Source organism: Bos grunniens, chromosome 1, assembly GCF_055505025.1.
Source record: "Bos grunniens cultivar Pamir isolate PY7600 chromosome 1, Bosgru_T2T1.0, whole genome shotgun sequence".
In the NCBI taxonomy this organism is placed as follows: domain Eukaryota; kingdom Metazoa; phylum Chordata; class Mammalia; order Artiodactyla; family Bovidae; genus Bos; species Bos grunniens.
Window position 1 is genome coordinate 52,859,846 of NC_141165.1, and position 18,714 is coordinate 52,878,559.

The following is an 18,714-nucleotide window of genomic DNA, read 5'->3' on the forward strand; positions in this document are numbered from 1 at the left end:
GAAATTAAAAGATGCTTACTCCTTGGAAGGAAAGTTATGGTCAACCTAGATAGCATATTCAAAAGCAGAGACATTACTTTGCCAACAAAGGTCCGTCTAGTCAAGGCTATGGTTGTTCTTGTGGTCATGTATGGATGTGAGAGTTGGACTGTGAAGAAGGCTGAGCACCAAAGAATTGATGCTTTTGAACTGTGCTGTTGGAGAAGACTCTTGAGAGTCCCTTGGACTGCAAGGAGATCCAACCAGTCCATTCTGAAAGAGATCAGCCCTGGGATTTCTTTGGAAGGAATGATGCTAAAGCTGAAACTCCAGTCCTTTGGCCACCTCATGCGAAGAGTTGACTCATTGGAAAAGACTCTGATGCTGGGAGGGATTGGGGGCAGGAAGAGAAGGGGACGACAGAGGATGAGATGGCTGGATGGCATCACTGACTCGATGGACGTGAGTCTCAGTGAACTCCAGGAGCTGGTGATGGACAGGGAGGCCTGGGGTGCTGCGATTCATAGGGTCGCAAAGAGTCGGACAGGACTGAGCAACTGAACTGAACTTTGCATATAAGTTAAGTAAGCAGGGTGACAATATACAGCCTTTATGTACTCCTTTCTCGATTTGGAACCAGTCTGTTGGTCCATGTTCTGTTCTAACTGTCGCTTCTTTACCTACATACAGGTTTCTCAGGAGGTAGGTAAGGTGGTCTGGTATTCCCTGCCCTTTAAGAATTTTCCACAGTTCATTGTGATCCACACAGTCAAAGTTTTTGGCGTAGTCAATGAAGCAGAATTCAGTATCTTTCTGGAACACTCTTGCACTTCCAGTGGTCCAACAGATGTTGACTATGTTATCTCTGGTTCCTCTGGCTTTTCTCTATCTGGCTTGAACATCTGAATGTTCACAGTTCCTGTGTTGTTGAAGCCTGGAGAATTTTGAGCATTACTTTGCTAGTGTGTGGGATGAGTGCAATTAGAAAGATTGTAATGACTGTAATGATCAGAGATTATTATGATTTTTAAAAAGCAAATAAGCAAGTTAATGTTGGTTTCTATCTTCAGTAATTACTTTGTTCATTCATTTCTTTATTTAGTATGTCTCTCTGCCATTTATAAAATATAGAAAATTATAACTACCATTTTACTTCTGAAGGCATTTGACTTGAAGACATTTAGAGTTTTTAAAAGAGCCAAAATAACAATAATAATAAAAAGGTCTAACTGTTTTCTTTATTTTTTGACAAGGTAGGCAATGATATATTAAAGAATCTTTCTCAGTAGGGTTTTGCCTCAGTTATAATTCATTTAGTTCTAGCTCCCTTTGGAAAAGATTTATCTATGTCCTGTTAAAACTTGGGTAAATTTCTATTTTTACTTATATATAAATAATAAATATAATTTCTTAGATTAGAAAGTATACTTTTAATATCTAAGTATTTTTAAGCAGTCTATAATGGAGCTGAAGATTTCTAAACTAGACTTTTTCTAACATTAATAATAGGACTATGTTGACATTCTGAGTAAAATGCTGATGACAGACACCATAAGAATGCTATTAATGTTCATGAAATAGCTTTGACTTTCATTTTACAGCTAGTGGTACTGAGTAGATTTTGTTCCTGGAATGTATGTATTACATTCTAAGCAGCATTTTAAAAAACATCATTATACAGTTTCCCCACCTGTTCAAAAGAATAGAAATATATTGCAGAAATGATACCATCATAGATCTTAAAAATCAATACAGCAATTAATCCAACAAGTATTTAGGACACAATACTTATCTTATGAGTAACACAAAGTAATTTTGCTCTAGGATCAATGACCTAAGAACAATGTAGGCAATACATGTTCTTAATTCATTGGGGTGTGAAAAATTCACAAATCTTTTGTATTCTGAATCCTATGCTTATGCTTCTAATTTATCTCCTCCTTCCCACTCTTCCTTACTTTCTTGCTTTAGTTATGTCTTCTTTTCCCCTTTTGTGAGGGAAGGAGTCACATCCTAAAGTTAAAGGGATAGACAAATCAGGACACCTGACACTGGACAGATGGGACAGAGTTTATTAGTCACATGGTCATAGCCAGCGGGAGTAGGACATGGCTCCATGCAGGGTCCCAGATGGTTGTGTTTGAGGAACAGAGTAAAAACTCTGGGGCAATGAGTGGCATGATTTTGTAGTTAAAAGAGGATGAGGTATACCCTGGTTTCAAAACAGGGTATGAATGGCTGATCTGAGTAATTCCCTGGTTTAATTCTGAAACCTACTATTCTAGGAACAAGCAGGAACTTGTGTCTGAAAGTGAAGTGAAAGTGTTGCTCAGTCATGTCTGACTCTTTGTGACCTCATGGACTACAGCTCACCAGGCTCCTTTTTCCATGGAATTCTCCAGGGAAGAATACTGGAGTGGGTAGCCATTCCCTTCTCCAGGGGATCTTCCTGACCCAGGGATCAAACCCAGGTCTTCTGCATTGCCGACAGATTCTTTACCATCTGAGCCACCAACAAGCATTGCACCTCATCTCTAGTCCTCTGTATAAGGCAGATTGTTGGGTTTAGGGATCTTATCCATGGGAGCAGACTAGGGAGGAGAAATTTGGGTTAGGCCATTTGAGGTCCTTTAATCCTATGAGACATCAAAGTACCACATATTCCTGACTTTTAGGCCTTATACTGCAGTTGGGTATCTGATACCTTGACATAAATTCAAACTTTGGTGATGACTGAGACTTTAAAGGAGCCAAAATACCTCCTTAAAAAGTAAACGAGGCACTAGACCAGAGGGTGAGTGGCACATGGTGATATTGTCATCAAAGTGAATTTTAGAGCACCTGTGTGCCCATAATGGCAGTGAGAGAACTATAAGGCATTGGTACTACCAGTGCATGTCTCTCTGAAGTAACTCGGTTCACCTCTATTGCTTATTGTAATTTATTTTGCTTAAGCTATGCTAATTTTTCTTATTTGTTTGCACAGTACATCTTTTTCTCCCTATCCTTTTAAGTTTTTGCATGTACTCAGTTGCTCAATCATATCTGACTCTTTTGTGACCGCGTGGACTGTGGCCTGCCAAGCTTCTCTGTCCATGGAATTTTCTAGGCAAGAACACTGGAGCGAGTTGCCCTTTTCTTCTCCAGGGGATCTTCCCCACCCAAAAATCAAAAAAGTGTCTCTTGTGCCTCCTGCATTGACAGACAGACTCTTTACCACTGTACCACATAGGAAGCCTCCCTTTTCAGTTATTGCATCCTTATTTTTAAAATCTGCTTTTTATTGGCTACATATTGTTGAAATTTAATCCTGTCTGACAGTCTTTGCTCTTGTAAATTGAGCATTAGGAAAATCAGTATTTACAATAGCTAGTGATTTTTGGAGTTTGTAGCTTTCTCATATCCTGTGTCTTCATTATTTGTATTTTGTTCTAGAGATTCTTCATAAATCACTGCACACATTTATGTCTAAAGTATGTCTATTTTCTCCAGGGACAATATACTTTTGCTTTTTGTTAAGGAAAGAGTAACACTGGAAGTGTTAGCATTTGCAGATCCTCGGCATTCAGTCTCAGTGTTTGCAGTAACTTAAAGCTAGACTTGAGTTCCTGAAGTGACAAGAATCTATTTCTAATTCACATTTTCTTTCATCTTGAACTGCCAACCTAAAACCAATCTTTTTGTTTTGTTTTTATCAGAACCAGTCTTCCTCTTTCTCTGCTTCTTGACACACTTTAATTCCATTTGATAATCCACTAAAGCAAAGGGCTGTTAAAACTTGGCTAATTTTTTTATACTCTTAGCTCTCTCACACAGAGTCTCCAAAACTCAAGGTGAAGCTTTTTCCATTCAGTCATCATCCCCCAACTTTGCCTGTGCAATACATAAATGTGATTTAAAAAAAAAAAAAAATATATATATATATATATATATATGTAGTTTTTTTATAGTTATTCTCAGTTATTACCTGAAGATGAGATTCCAATTTTCTCATGGGTTTAACTTGGTCTTTATCTCACCCATTAATGCTTAATGTCCCTAACTCTGTTTTTGTTTGTTTCTTTTTTTTTTTTTTACTTCTTGGCTCTTGCTGAATGCCATCTCCATCATGGTTTCCATACCTCAGTAATCATTTTAAAAATTGGAAACATGTGTATTTCATCATCTTAGGAAACTTATTTACTATCTTCTTTACTTCTTTAACTTCTTCTTTACTATCTTTACTTCTATGGGGTTACTGATTCTCTCAAGTTTGATATTATTTAACTCTCACAATGTGTGACTTTCTTCTGTTAGTTTTTTACATCTTCACCTTCTTCTATTTTCTTTATCCTTCTCAGAGTGCCTTCAAAATTCACTTTTTAAGTCAGATAATGTTCATTAAGTATCTATTAAGTATTAGGCAGTGATCAAGATGCAAGAGTAACAGGGCTGAATAAAATACTATCCACATTTTGTTGAATGGAAACAGAAATGTCTGCAACTCAGTATAAAAAAAATGAGAGAGAGAGAGAGAGAGAGAGAGATGAGATACCTCATCTATCGAGTGCTCTTGAAACAGAGCAGAGGAAGTCATTCATTCTAACCCAGGAAGTTGGTACATGCTTCATGAAACAGGTGGCAACAAAGTTCGGTAATTACCGAAACTATTATCTTTTCAGTCCATGTACCTGCTTCTATGGTTTTTTGGACCCCCTTTTTTCTGTCTTTGTGAGAATTTTAAGGCTCCTTTCAACCCCAACTACATCTTTAAACATCTCCAAGTTTTAAAACATTCGTCTTCTAGCCCATCACTAGTAAATTTACAACCTACAGGTCAGAACCAAAAGCTTTTCAAAATGTAATTGACAAATACCAGGAAGCATCTCACTGTATCACAGAAAACTTTAAAACTTCAAAAGGATCCTGGCAAACGTGGGGCCTGTGGCCTTCAATCAGGATCACTCCAGCTATTTCTCTCAGACTCTGTAGGAAGGTAAGAACAAATTTCAGAAAGCCTAAATAGTCCTAAAAGCTTCTTACAATAGACACAGCCAGCAATACTGCATCACCACAGTCTCTGTATGAGACAAATTCATATCATATGTCAAAACCCTAGAACTAATTTTGCAAGATGCTACATCTAGTGCAATTTCAATTTGCTGTCTAACCCCTTTGTATAATTGTATTCTCCAGTAGCTTTCATTTTCTTTCCTTATTAGGATAATTTTTGCAATTAGTGAGGAAAGCATACATTGATTGGTTATGCTTCTTGATCAAATTCATAGATAATATTACCATTATTTTTATGTCACTTGTGTACAGACAAATTTATAATTTTTCTTAATGTTAATCCTTAGGTACAGATGCTGATAAAATTATAACTTGCCTTGGTGTCAGGCCTATAGAGTCATGCCTTAATAAAGACAGTTGTACTCAGAGAAGTAGTAATTCATAGAAGAAAAATGATAACTAAGCAATATATTCCGGAATTTAATATTGCTGCAGCTCTAGCATCAGAATTTAATTTTTTAAATACAAGCTTTGGGATCTAACTGTTGACCTTGCTAGTGATGTTGTCATGGTACTAAATAGCTAGTCTATCAGTTCCTATTTTAGAGTTTTTATACTCTTAGGAACTTGAGTAGATTCTTTCAGGGTCATCACCTTATAAAAATGAGTACTCTAAATGTATAAATTAAATTTGCAAAAATACAGGTCAAACATTCATTATATTTTGTCTTGATTTTCTTTCTATTGTCCTTAAGGTCAATAGAATTTTTAATGTTCTACTAGATATTTCAAAGAATAACTTCTTATGTATTCATGAGTAAACAAAATAAATTTGGCTTAAGATGAATCTCTCCTTAACAGGGATGGCATATTCTGGTTTGAAATAATTCTTCTCAAGTAACTTCTTTTCAGAATATATATATATATTTCTTCAAATTTGGGGTAAATATTCTAATCTGTTTTTGAAAATGTTTATTAAATATCACTTCTGGGGGCAAACTATATATATAAACATATATAAGACTACTTTTTTCTAATAGTGTATTTAGTATTTTACTTGAAGTAGAATTTTTTTTACAATATTTTCTTGTCCTGTAAAAGTGAAAATGTTAGTTGCTCAGTTGTGTCTGACACTTTTTGACCTCATGGCTGTAGACCACCAGGATCCTCTGTACATGAAATTCTCCAGGCAAGAATACTGGAGTGGGTAGCCATTCCCTTCTCCAGGGGATCTTTCCAATTCAGGGATCAAACCTGGGTCTTACTGCACTGAAAGCAGATTCTTTACCATCTGAGCCACCAAGGAAGCCCATCTTAGTCTGTAGGAAGATAAATTATAATTCTAAAATGAAAATAACAACGTATTCCTATGTATATAATCATGGATATACTCAGCCTGATATTTAAAAATAAGTATTAAATTTTACTCAATGTTAGTAAGATAATTAGTGATAGAATTTAATTTTTAAAACACTCTCAGTGTAACTACATGTAGACCTTAAGTTCCTTTCTGGTAGTATAAAGATGAGTATCATACTTTAAATGATATCTATGCAATAAATAATATTCTTCCATTTTATCTTTTTACTTCAGTTAGGACTGAAATATTATTCTCTGTGTATGGATTTAGTAAAGGTCTAGATAAAAATGCCAAATCCTACATTGATAATATAAGTAATTGTCTCTCTGGTATTTGGAATGACTACAAAATCTGGCCTGGCAATAGTGGTGCCCCATTTCTCCACCCCAGCTCTACTCTCAAAGAAGAACCCTTAGTAATAAAGGCACTTTAGGCCACTAGATGGATCTGCTCTCATTTTAGAGGTCCATGAGCAATGGTGGGTGGGATATTACCCTGGAGATGTGGAGATAGAAAGGGGATATTTGGAAGACATTTTGTAGAAGGGGTCTGTTCTGTGGAAAGCTAGGATACAAAAGGGAGAGAAAGAAAGGTAGAAAGAAGCAGGAAATGAGACTCTGAATACCTGTGATTAGAGAGGAAAAAAGGAGCATCCTGTTTGCACTCTTGCCTGAAGCTGATCTTCCCCTAAGGCATGAGCATAATTGGAAGCCAAACAAGACATTTAGGATCTGCAGATATATATACTTTCTGTAGGTCTGTTCAGCTGCTTTCTTTTCTTTTCTCCTGAAATTCTAAATATGCGTGTCTTAAGCCATGTCCTAACTGTTTTTTTTTTGTTGTTGTTGTTGTTTTTTTTGAGATGGTATCTACACAATTAATTCTTAATCATTTATCTTTGGTGCATGATAAAAAATAATAAAAAAAACATTTTAGTAGCGATTGTAATTTTCCTAAGAGGAATTGCACCAAACATATCATTGTAAAGCAACTAGAATTGTGTTTATTTGATGAAAAATAGTCCCTCCTATTACTGTTTATTAAAAATTGATGCTTAAAGAGGTTGAAGATTCATTGCACCAGAAAACACAAATGTTCAATCTTAAAGGGAAAGTGTGATTAAGATGAAAAGTGTGTCTGATAGTCACAAATCCATGAAATTTCTTTGGAGGAATGTGAATTGAATCTCTAACAGCTCTCTTTTCTAGTGGGAGTAAAGATAGGTTATCCTTTGATGTTTGAGCTGTGAGTGTTAATGGAATTTGGGTATTATGGGTAAGAAAATGCTCTGGGTGATGGCATTTTATAAGTGATTTTGAACTTTAATAATTCAACTTGGGCTCACCCCTCTCATCTTAGTGTTAAGAATCAATATAGTATTTAAGCATCCCACCAGCTTGTACATGATTTAGAGAAGGCATGAGCCTACCTTGGCATATCATACCCGGCATCTAAAAGATGATTCTCTGTGGTGTACAGATAGAATGTGACTCAACACAGAGAAAAGGTCTAAATGTTCTATAAGAGATTGCTTGCCTTTTAATTCAGATAAAACCATTTTGTGGGTTTTGTTCTCTATTAGAAGATTGTATGTTTTAAAAATCATATAAACATCTATTGAATTTTAAAAGTTAAAAACTGAAATCTCTAGTTGGAGAATATGATGTTGAAAGTGAAATTTTGAGTTGCTCACCATCTATAAGTAGATATCTGCTTACAGCTATTCTTCCTCACTGCATATCAAATGACTGTTCTTAGGTCACATATTTCATTGCTGAGGACCTAATGGGACAAGAAATACACGTATTTGTGTATGTTGTACAGGTATTCTTGCATTTCCTGTCAAAACTCTAGTTTTATTAAAACTGACTTTTAAAATCAAGAATGATGCCCCCTTTATGGGTTTATTGGAATGAGATAAATATAGGGTTTATTGGAATGAGATAAATATAGTTGGCTTTCTTTTAAGTTTTGCATCACTGAAAATAGAACCCACAGTATCTGAATTTTATTGACATTAATGTTTCACATGACTGGAAGAGCAGAGAAAATCAAAGTTTTTTGTTCAACATGATTGAAACTATAAGTAAGTTATATATATATATATATATATATATATATATATATATATGAGCAAAGAAAGATTGATGCCTGATAATGAAGATCAATATACTCATTCAAATTCATCTATGAATAAATATTAAGACTGATTGTGCTTGCTTGGAGAAAAGTTGTTTAACTTCAAATGGGTAAAAATAATTATGTTTAGAAACTTGGAAAATATTGTCAGTTTAAATAATTATTAAATATTCTTTTAACAACATGTTTTAATGCATCAGGTACCTATACAATAACATCTTAAATGAAATGTTACGATAATGTATATAATATTATGGATAATCAAATATGTGTTATACTTTCTTAATATTATTATTATGAAGTTTACATAGCACACTCATTGAATACTTTCAATGTATCAGAATTGTGCTTATACTATCATTACAGCTATGTAAATTATATTCTTATAGATAGTATTTGAGAAATCATAATCAACATTTTTTATGACAGTCAATAGAAGTCAAGAAAATGAAAATAATTTTGCATAAGATCAGTAGATATTGTGAGATTTTTATCCTATTTAATTTGCAAAGTTTGTACAATATTTCCTTGGAGAAGGAAATGACAACCCACTCCAGTACTCTTGCTTGGAAAATCCCATGGACGGAGGAGCCTGGTGGGCTGCAGTCCATGGGGTCGCAAAGAGTCGGACACGACTGAGCGACTTCACTTCACTCACTTCGCTTGCTTCACACTTTATCACTGGAGAAGGAAATAGAACCCACTCCAGTATTCTTGTCTGGAGAATCCCATGGATGGAGGAGCCTAGTGGGCCATGTTCCATGGGGTCACAGAGAGTTGGACACGACGGAAGTAACTAAGCATACAATATTTTCTAGTGTTACTAAAAATCTTCTCAAATATCAAACAGTTTCAGTAATTAGCAAAATTGCGAGCTCTGAAATCTACCTCTTACTACTTTTTTTTTTTTTTTTAAACCATATGGCCACCTCCATGTGTCAGTCATTCATGGAAAGCTCTGTGAAAGACTGGATGATATAAGTGTTGTAATCTAATAATTTGGACAATCCTATTTACCAGCTGAGCCACAAGTGAAGCCCAAGAATACTGGAGTGGGTAGCCTATCCCTTCTCCAGTGGATCTTCCAAACCCAGGAATCGAACTGGGGTCTCCTGCATTGCAGGTGGAGTCTTACCAACTGAGCTATCCATCACTAATATTGAGAAATCATGTGCCTTCTGAAATGATAAACTAAGGGGAACATAATATTATTCAAGTTAAAAATGTATTACCTACATACAGTCAGAAGAAACTTCCAAAAAACAGACAAATGAAGGGGCACTCTACTAAATAAAGTAGCATACACTCTTAAAAAAAAATCAAATTAAGAATGACAATTAGATCTGAGGAACAGACCAAATTAGAGGAAAGTGAAGGGACATGATGGTTAAATACAATGTGTAATTCTAGATTAAGTCCTGTCCAGAGAAAAAACTACAACACAATTGTACTCATCTCACACACTAGTAAAGTAATAGTCAAAATTCTCCAAGCCAGGCTTCAGCAGTATGTGAACTGTGAACTTCCAGATGTTCAGGCTGGTTTTAGAAAAGGCAGAGGAACCAGAGACAAATTGCCAACATCCTCTAGATTATTGAAAAAGCAAGAGAGTTCCAGAAAAACATCTGTTTCTGTTTTATTTTCTATGCCAAAGCCTTTGACTGTGTGGATCACAACAAACTGTGGAAAATTCTGAAGGAGATGTGAATATCAGACCACCTTACCTGCCTCTTGAGAAACCTGTATGCAGGTCAGGAAGCAATGGTTAGAACTGTACATGTAACTACAGACTGGTTCCAAATAGGAAAAGGAGTATGTCAAGGCTGTATATTGTCACCCTGCTTATTTAATTATATGCAGAGTACATCATGAGAAATGCTGGGCTGGATGAAGCACAAGCTGGAATCAAGTTTCCAGGAGAAATATCAATAACCTCAGATATGCAGATGACACCACCCTTCTGGCAGAAAATGAAGAAGAACTAAAGAGCTCCTTGATGAAAGTAAAAGAGGAAAGTGAAAAAGTTGGCTTAAAGCTCAACATTCAGAAAACTAAGATCATGGCATCCGGTCTTATCACTTCATGGCATATAGATGTGGAAACAGTGGAAAAAGTGGCAGGCTTTATTTTGGGGAGCTCCAAAATCACTGCAGATGATGACTACAGCCATGAAATCAAAAGACGCTTACTCCTTGGAAGAATAGTTATGAACAACCTAGATTGCATATTGAAAAGCTGAGACATTACTTTGCCAAAAAATGTTCATCTAGTCAAGTCTATGGTTTTTCCATTAGTCATGTATGCATGTGAGAGTTGGTCTATTAAGAAAGCTGAGTGCCAAAGAATTGATGCTTTTGAACTATGGTGTTGGAGAAGCCTCTTGAGAGTCCCTTGGATTGCAAGCAGATTTAACCAGTCCATCCTAAAGAAGATCAGTCCTGAGTGTTCATTGGAAGGACTGATGTTGATGCTGAAACTCCAATACTTTGGTGACCTGATGCAAAGAGATGACTCATTTGAAAAGGCCCTGATACTCAGAAGGATTGATAGCAGGAAGAGAAGGGGATGACAGAGGATGAGATGGTTGGATGGCATCACCGAGTCAATGGAGGTTAGTTTGGGTAAACTCCAGGAATTGGTGATGGACAGGGAGGCCTGGCGTGCTGTGGTCCATGGGGTTGCAAAGAGTCAGACACGACTGATCAGCTGAACTGAACTGAAGAGAAAAATATGGACTAAGAACATTATTGGTAAATTTGTATGATCTTAGTACTATTGTGCCATTAAATTTTGTTACTTATACAGTTGTCCTGTGCTAAGATTCTTATCATTAGGTAATATATACTGAATTATTTTGTGTAAAAGAACATAATATTTACAGTTATCAAGTTCATAAATAATGAACTATAGAGACTGGTAAAACAAATATTTGTTATTGATTAGTCACTAAGTCATTTCAAATTCTCATGACCCCATGGGCTGTAATTCGGCAGGGTCGTCTCTTTATGCCTGGATTTCCCAGGCAAATATGCTTGAGTGTGTTGCCATTTCCTTCTCCCAGGGATCTTTACAACCCAAAGATTAAACCAGCATCTGCTGCTTAGCAGGCGGATTCTTCACCACAGAGCTGCTAGTGAAGCTAAAACAAATATAGCAAAATATTAAAAATTGGTTTTTCTGGGTAAAAGGGCCTATGGAAATCCCTTTGGTTATTGCTAAATAATTTCTTTAAATTTGAAGTTACAGGAAAATTTTTAAAAATCCAGCTTACATTATCCTCACCAATAAAGAAATTGTTTATAAAACATTGGATATTACTGTAACAACCTGATATTGTGTATAGTAAAAGTGAAAGTTGCTCAGTCCTGTCTGACTCTCTGCAACCCTGTGGATTATACAGTCCATGGGATTCTCCAGGCCAGAATACTGGAGTGGGTAGCCTTTACCTTCTCCAGGGGATCTTCCCAATGCAGGGATCAAACCCAGGTTTCCCGCATTGCAGGCTGATTCTTTACCAGCAGTGTCACAGGGAAGCCCAAGAATGCTAGAGTGGGTAGCCAATCCTTTCTCCAGTGGATCTTCCTGACTCAAGAATTGAACCGGGGTCTCCTGCATTGCAGGTGTATTCTTTATCAACTAATCTATGTGGGAAGGCCAACATTGTGTATACCACTAGATTAGGGGATGCTTGTTTTTTCATACTGTTCACGGGGTTCTCAAGGCAAGAATATTGAAGTAGATTGCCATTCCCTTCTCCAGTGGACCACATTTTGTCAGAACTCTCCACCATGACCCATCTATCTTGGGTGGCCCTACATGGCATGGCTCATAGTTTCACTGAGTTAGACAAGGCTGTGGTCAGTGTGATCAGTTTGATTAGTTTTCTGTGATTGTGATTTTCATTCTGTCTGCCTTCTGAAGTATAAGGATAAGAGACCTATGGAAGCTTCCTGATGGAAGAGACTGACTGTCAGAGAAATTGGGTCTTGTTCTGATGGGTGGGGCCATGCTCAGTAAATCTTTAATGCAATTTTCTGTTGATAGGCTGGGCTGTATTCCCTCCCTGTTGTTTGACCTGACACCAAACATTGGTGTAGGTAATGAATATCATTACCTAATGATATTTATTACCTAATGAAGAAGAACTAAAGAGCCTCTTGATGAAAGTGAAAGAGGAGAGTGAAAAAATTGGTTTAACGCTCAACATTCAAAAAACTAACATCATGGCATCTGTCCCATTACTTCATGGCAAATAAATGGGGAAACAGTGGAAACAGTTGCTGACTTTAATTTCTGGGCTCCAAAATCACTGCAGATGGTGATTGCAGCCATGAAATTAAAAGATGTTACTCCTTGGAAGGAAAGTTATGACCAACCTAAAAAGAATATTAAAAAGCAGAGACATTACTTTGTCAAAAAAGGTCCATCTAGTTAAGGCTATGGTTCTTCCAGTGGTCATGTATGGATGTGAGAGTTGAACTATAAAGAAAGCTGAGTACTGAAGAATTGATGCTTTTGAACTGTGGTGTTGGAGAAGACTCGAGAATCCCTTGGACTGTAAGGAGAGCCAACCAGTCCATCCTACAGGAGATCAGTCCTGGGTGTTCATTGGGGGCTCACTAGTGATCACTGGTGTTGAGCTGAAACTCCAATACTTTGGCCACCTGATGCGAAGAGCTAACTCATTTGAAAACACCGTGAGGCTGGGAAAGATTGAGGGCAGGAGGAGAAGGGAACAACAAAGGATAAGTTGGTTGGATGGCATCACTGACTCAATGGATATGGGTTTGGGTGGACTCTGGGAATTGGTGATGGACAGGGGAGCCTGGTGTGCTGCAATTCATGGGGTCACAAAGAGTCGGACACAACTGAGCTATTGAACTGAACTGAACTGAATGAATATCATGGTGACCTCTTTCAAAAGCTCCCATGCACACACTGCTACACTCAATGCCCCCCACCCTGCAGCAGGCCACGGTGATCCCATGCCTCCACTGGAGACACCTGGACACTCACAGGCAAGTCTGAATCAGTTTCTTATGGGGTCACTTCTCCTTTCTCCTGGGTTCTGGTGCACACACAGTTTTCTTTTTGTCCCCCAAGAGTCTGTTTCCCCTGTCCTGTGTGAATCCTGTAATCAAATCCCACTGGCTTCAAAAGTCAAATTATCTGGGGTTCTTATTCTTTTTGCCAGACCCCAGATTGGGAAATCTGTTTTGGGTCCTAGAACTTTCTGAACAGTGTTAGAATTTGAAGCAGGGCAAAGGCTAACAGAGGTCTGCCAAGATAATACTCTGGTCATAGCAAACATCCTCTTTCAACAACACAAGAGAAGACTGTATACATGGATATCACCAGATTGTCAATACTGAAATGAAATTGATTATGTTCTTTGCAGCCAAAGATGGAGAAGCTATATACAGTCAGCCAAAACAAGACTGGGAGCTGACTGTGGCTCAGATCATGAACTCCTTATTACCAAACTCAGACTTAAATTGAAGAAACTATGGAAAACCACTAGACCATTCAAAAATGACCTAAATCAAATTAAACACAGTGGAAGTGACAAATAGATTCAAGGGATTAAATCCCACAGACAGAATGCTTGAAGAACTATGGACGGAGGTTTTTGATATTGTACAGGAGGCAAGGATCAAGACCATCCCCAAGAAAAAGAAATGCAAAAAGGCAAAATGGCTATCTGAGGAGGCCTTATAAATACCTGAGAAAAGAAGAGAAGCTAAAGGCAAAGGAGAAAAGGAAAGATATACCCATTTGAATGCAGACATCCAAAGAATAGCAAGGAGAGATAAGAAAGACTTCCTCAGTGACCAATGCAAAGAAATAGAAGAAAACAATAGAATGGCAAAGACTGGAGATCTCTTCAAGAAAATTAGAGATACCAAACAACAGATTGGTTCCAGATAGGAAAAGGAGTACGTCAAGGATGTATATTGTCACCCTGTTTATTTAACTTATATGCAGAGTACATCATGACAAATGCTAGCCTGGAGGAAGCACAAGCTGGAATCAAGATTGCTGGGAGAAATATCAATAACCTCAGATATGCAGATGACACCACCATTATGGCAGAAAGTGAAGAGGAACTAAAAAGCCTCTTGATGAAAGTGAAAGTGGAGAGTGAAAAAGTTGGCTTAAAGCTCAACATTCAGAAAATGAAAATCATGGCATCTGGTCCAATCACTTCATGGGAAATAGATGGGGAAGCAGTGAAAACAGTGTCAGGTTTTATTTTTTGGGGTTCCCAAATCTCTGCAGATGGTGATTGCAGCCATGAAATTAAAAGACACTTACCCCTTGGAAGGAAAGTTATGACCAACCTAGATAGCATATTCAAAAGCAGAGACATTACTTTGCCAACAAAGGTCCGTCTAGTCAAGGCTATGGTTTTTCCAGTGGTCATGTATGGATGTGAACGTTGGACTGTGAAGAAAGCAGAGCACCAAAGAATTGATGCTTTTGAACTGTGGTGTTGGAGAAGACTCTTGAGAGTCCCTTGGACTGCAGGGAGATCCAACCAGTCCATTCTAAAGGAGATCAGTCCTGGGTGTATTTTGGAAGGACTGATGGTAAAGCTGAAACTCCAATACTTTGGCCACCTCATGCAAAGAGTTGACTCATTGGAAAAGACTCTAATGCTGGGAGGGATTAGGGGCAGGAGGAGAAGAGGACGACAGAGGATGAGATGGCTGGATGGCATCACCAACTCAATGGACATGAGTTTGGGTGAACTCTGGGAGTTGGTGATGGACAGGGAGGCCTGGTGTGCTGCAATTCATGGGGTCACAAAGAGTTCGACATGACTGAGTGACTGAACTGAACTGAATTTAAGGGAAGATTTCATGCAAACATGGGTACAATAAAGGACAGAAATGGAATGGACCTAACAGAAACAGAAGATATTAAGATGTGGCAAGAATACTCCAAAGAACTGTATAAAAAATATCTTCATGACCCAGATAACCATGATGGAGTGATCACTAACCTAGAGCTAGACATTCTAGAATGTGAAGTCAAGTGGGCCTTAGGAAGCATCACTATGAACAAAGCTAGTGGAGGTGATGGAATTCCAGTTGAGCTATTCCAAATCCTAAAAGATGTCACTGTGAAAATGCTACAATCAATATGCCAGCAAATTTGGAAAGCTCAGCAGTGGCCACAGGACTGGAAAAATCAGTTTTCATTCCAATCCCAAAGAAAGGCAATGCCAAAGATTGTTCAAACTACAGCACAATTGCACTCGTCTCACATGCTAGTAAAGTAATGCTCAAAATTTTCCAAGCCAGGCTTCAACAGTACATGAACTGTGAACTTTCAGATTTTTAAGCTGAATGTAGTAAATGCAGAGGAACCAGAGATCAAATTACCATCATTTGTTGGATCATCGAAAAAGAAAGAGAGTTCCAGAAAAACATCTACTTCTGCATTATTGGCTGCACCAAAGCCTTTGACTGTATATATTACAAAATAACGGAAAAATTCTTCAAGAGATGGGAATACCAGACCATATTACCTGCCTCCTGAGAAAATTACGCAGGTCAAGAAGCAACAGTTAGAACTAGTCATGGAACAACAGACTGGTTCCAAATTGGAAAGGAGTACATCAAGGCTGTATATTGTCACCCTCCTTATTCAACTTATACGCAGAGTGCATTATGTGAAATGTCATGCTGGATGAAGCACAAGCTGGAATCAAGTTTGCTGGGAGAAATATCAGTAATCACAGATATGCAGATGTCACCACCCTTATGGCAGAAAGTGAAGAAGAACTAAAGAGCCTCTTGATGAAAGTGAAAGAGAAGAGTAAAAAAGTTGGTTTGAAGCTCAACATTCAGAAAACTAAGGTCACAGCATCCGGTCCCATCACTTTATGGCAAATAGATGGGGAAACAGTGGAAACAGTGGCAGGCTTTATTTTGGGAGGCTCTAAAATCACTGCAGATAGTGACTGCAACCATGAAATTAAGACACTTGCTCATTGGAAGAAAAACTATGACCAACCTAGACAACATATTGAAAAGCTGGGGCATTACTTTGCCAACAAAGGTTCATCTAGTCAAAGCTATGGTTTCACCAATTCATGTATGAATGTGAGAGTTGGACTACAAAGAAAGCTGAGTGTCAAAGAATTGATGCTTTTGAACTGTGGTGTTGGAGAAGACTCTTGAGAGTCCCTTGAATTCCAAGATCAAATTAGTCAATCCTAAAGGAAATCAGTCTTGAATAGTCTTTGGAAAGACTGATGCTGAAGCTGAAACTCCAATACTTTGGCCACCTGATGCAAAGAACTGACTCTTTGGAAACGACCCTGATGCTGGAACAGATTGAAGGCAGGAGAAGAAGCAGACGACAGAGGATGAGATGATTGGATGCCATCACCAACTCGATGGATATGAGTTTGAGCAAGTTCCGGGAGCTGGTGATGAACGAGGAATCCTGGTGTGCTGGAGTCCGTGGGGTTGCAAAGAGTTGGACATGACTGAGCAACTGAACTGAACTGAGTGGATGGCATGTGTATTTTAAAAAGGTGTTACAAATACCTCAATGAAGAAATCTCAATGTTTTGAGTAAAAACATGTCAAAAAATTAACATGTACTAGTCAGTACTACTTAATATTTTAAATACACAAAGACAAGTGTTCAGATATATATGTGATCAAAGGAGTTATTTTGAAACTGGACTGTAAAAACTAATTAAACAAACAAGAATGAGCATCTATGTAGGAAGTGGTATGGAAGTGGAGAAAGGGGAAGGGGAGTAGCATTAAAAATAATTAAAACATAAAACAGGAATGTGGCATTGCACACTTATCACTATCATTTTTCCTGAATCTATGGATATAGTTACGTTCTTTTCACACACCAAAAAACAACTTCTAATGAAACATGGAAATACATTTAATGAAACTGAGATTAATTTAAAATTCGGACCAGGAACATTTACGACAGTTCTCCAGCATAGTTTTGTGCCCTTCAGTCATCAATAATACCCCTGCTCTGGACTATGAAAGGAGAGTTCAGTAACTTTGATTTGATAACAATATAGCACACCCAGTGTACCACAAATATCTATATGTAAGTACCATCTAATGAAACGTATCATCTAATTTAACTGACTAAAGAAATTGGCATGGCACAAGTTCTTGAAAATCTTCTGGATGAATAATATGACATCTTTGCTGGGTAGTACTTAAGCAAGATAGCATCTTAGTACCTAAGTATGCAAAAGAGTAATCTTTATTCATTTCACTTCTTTCTTCAGCTTTTGTTTGATAATTAAATAAACAGATGTGCTACCTTAATCTTAGAAAATTTGCAGGCATATTCAGGAGCAATTTTGTGTGTGTTTGAGTTTTAAAGGATATTTATTTCACTGTGAATATATTTTGATAGTTATTTTCAAGGCCACAGAGTAATCTTGAACACAGTATAAAAAAAAAAAAAAAAGGAAACATGCTATTCTTTAGGGAAAGGGATGTGGTTTTAGTTTTCCTTGGTGACAAGTGACAAAGAAGAAACAAATCAGAAACAAATCAGTCACCAGAAACATTTTTTCTCCCTTGACTGAGCTTTTGTCAGTGACACAAAAACTGCAGGACATAAGAGACTTGGATTACACAAAGTTCTAAGCATTCCATTCCTCTTTTGTGATTTTTTTTTCCACATCATTTTGTTGTATTTAAATGGACTTTGTTTCAGCTTCCAACTGCTGGGTGTCCTACAGTATTGAAATTCTGATACTATGCTTTTAAAAGACTCAGGCAACTTCAGTGATTATTTGGGTTTAGCAGTTTGTGGGATAATAAGTTGGAGTTTATCACTACCAGTGTTTCAAATGAGTGAACTTCATTTAGGAGTGAGGAGGTCAGCAACTCAAAATGTTCTGTTTCAATTTGAGGAGAGAAGTAGATAGCAGAAGAGAGTCCCTGTAGACCCTATCATCAAGCACAAAGCAGAGGATGGAAATCAGGAAGGGTGCAAATCTAAGAAGTGGTAGCATTTCCAAGAAGAGAGAAATAAAATGGAAATTAAAGATTGGTAGAATGGATACCATTTAAAGGTACCCAGGAGAAATCATGCTGAAGTTTTGGTGACTATCCTTTCATGAACAATAGGATACTGAGTAATATATTTTCATTTGCCATTGTAACCATAGTTACTAGCCTACCTCCATTTTACATTTCAGTGAGGGAAAAGAAGTTTAATTTTTTTTGTGGTAGTTT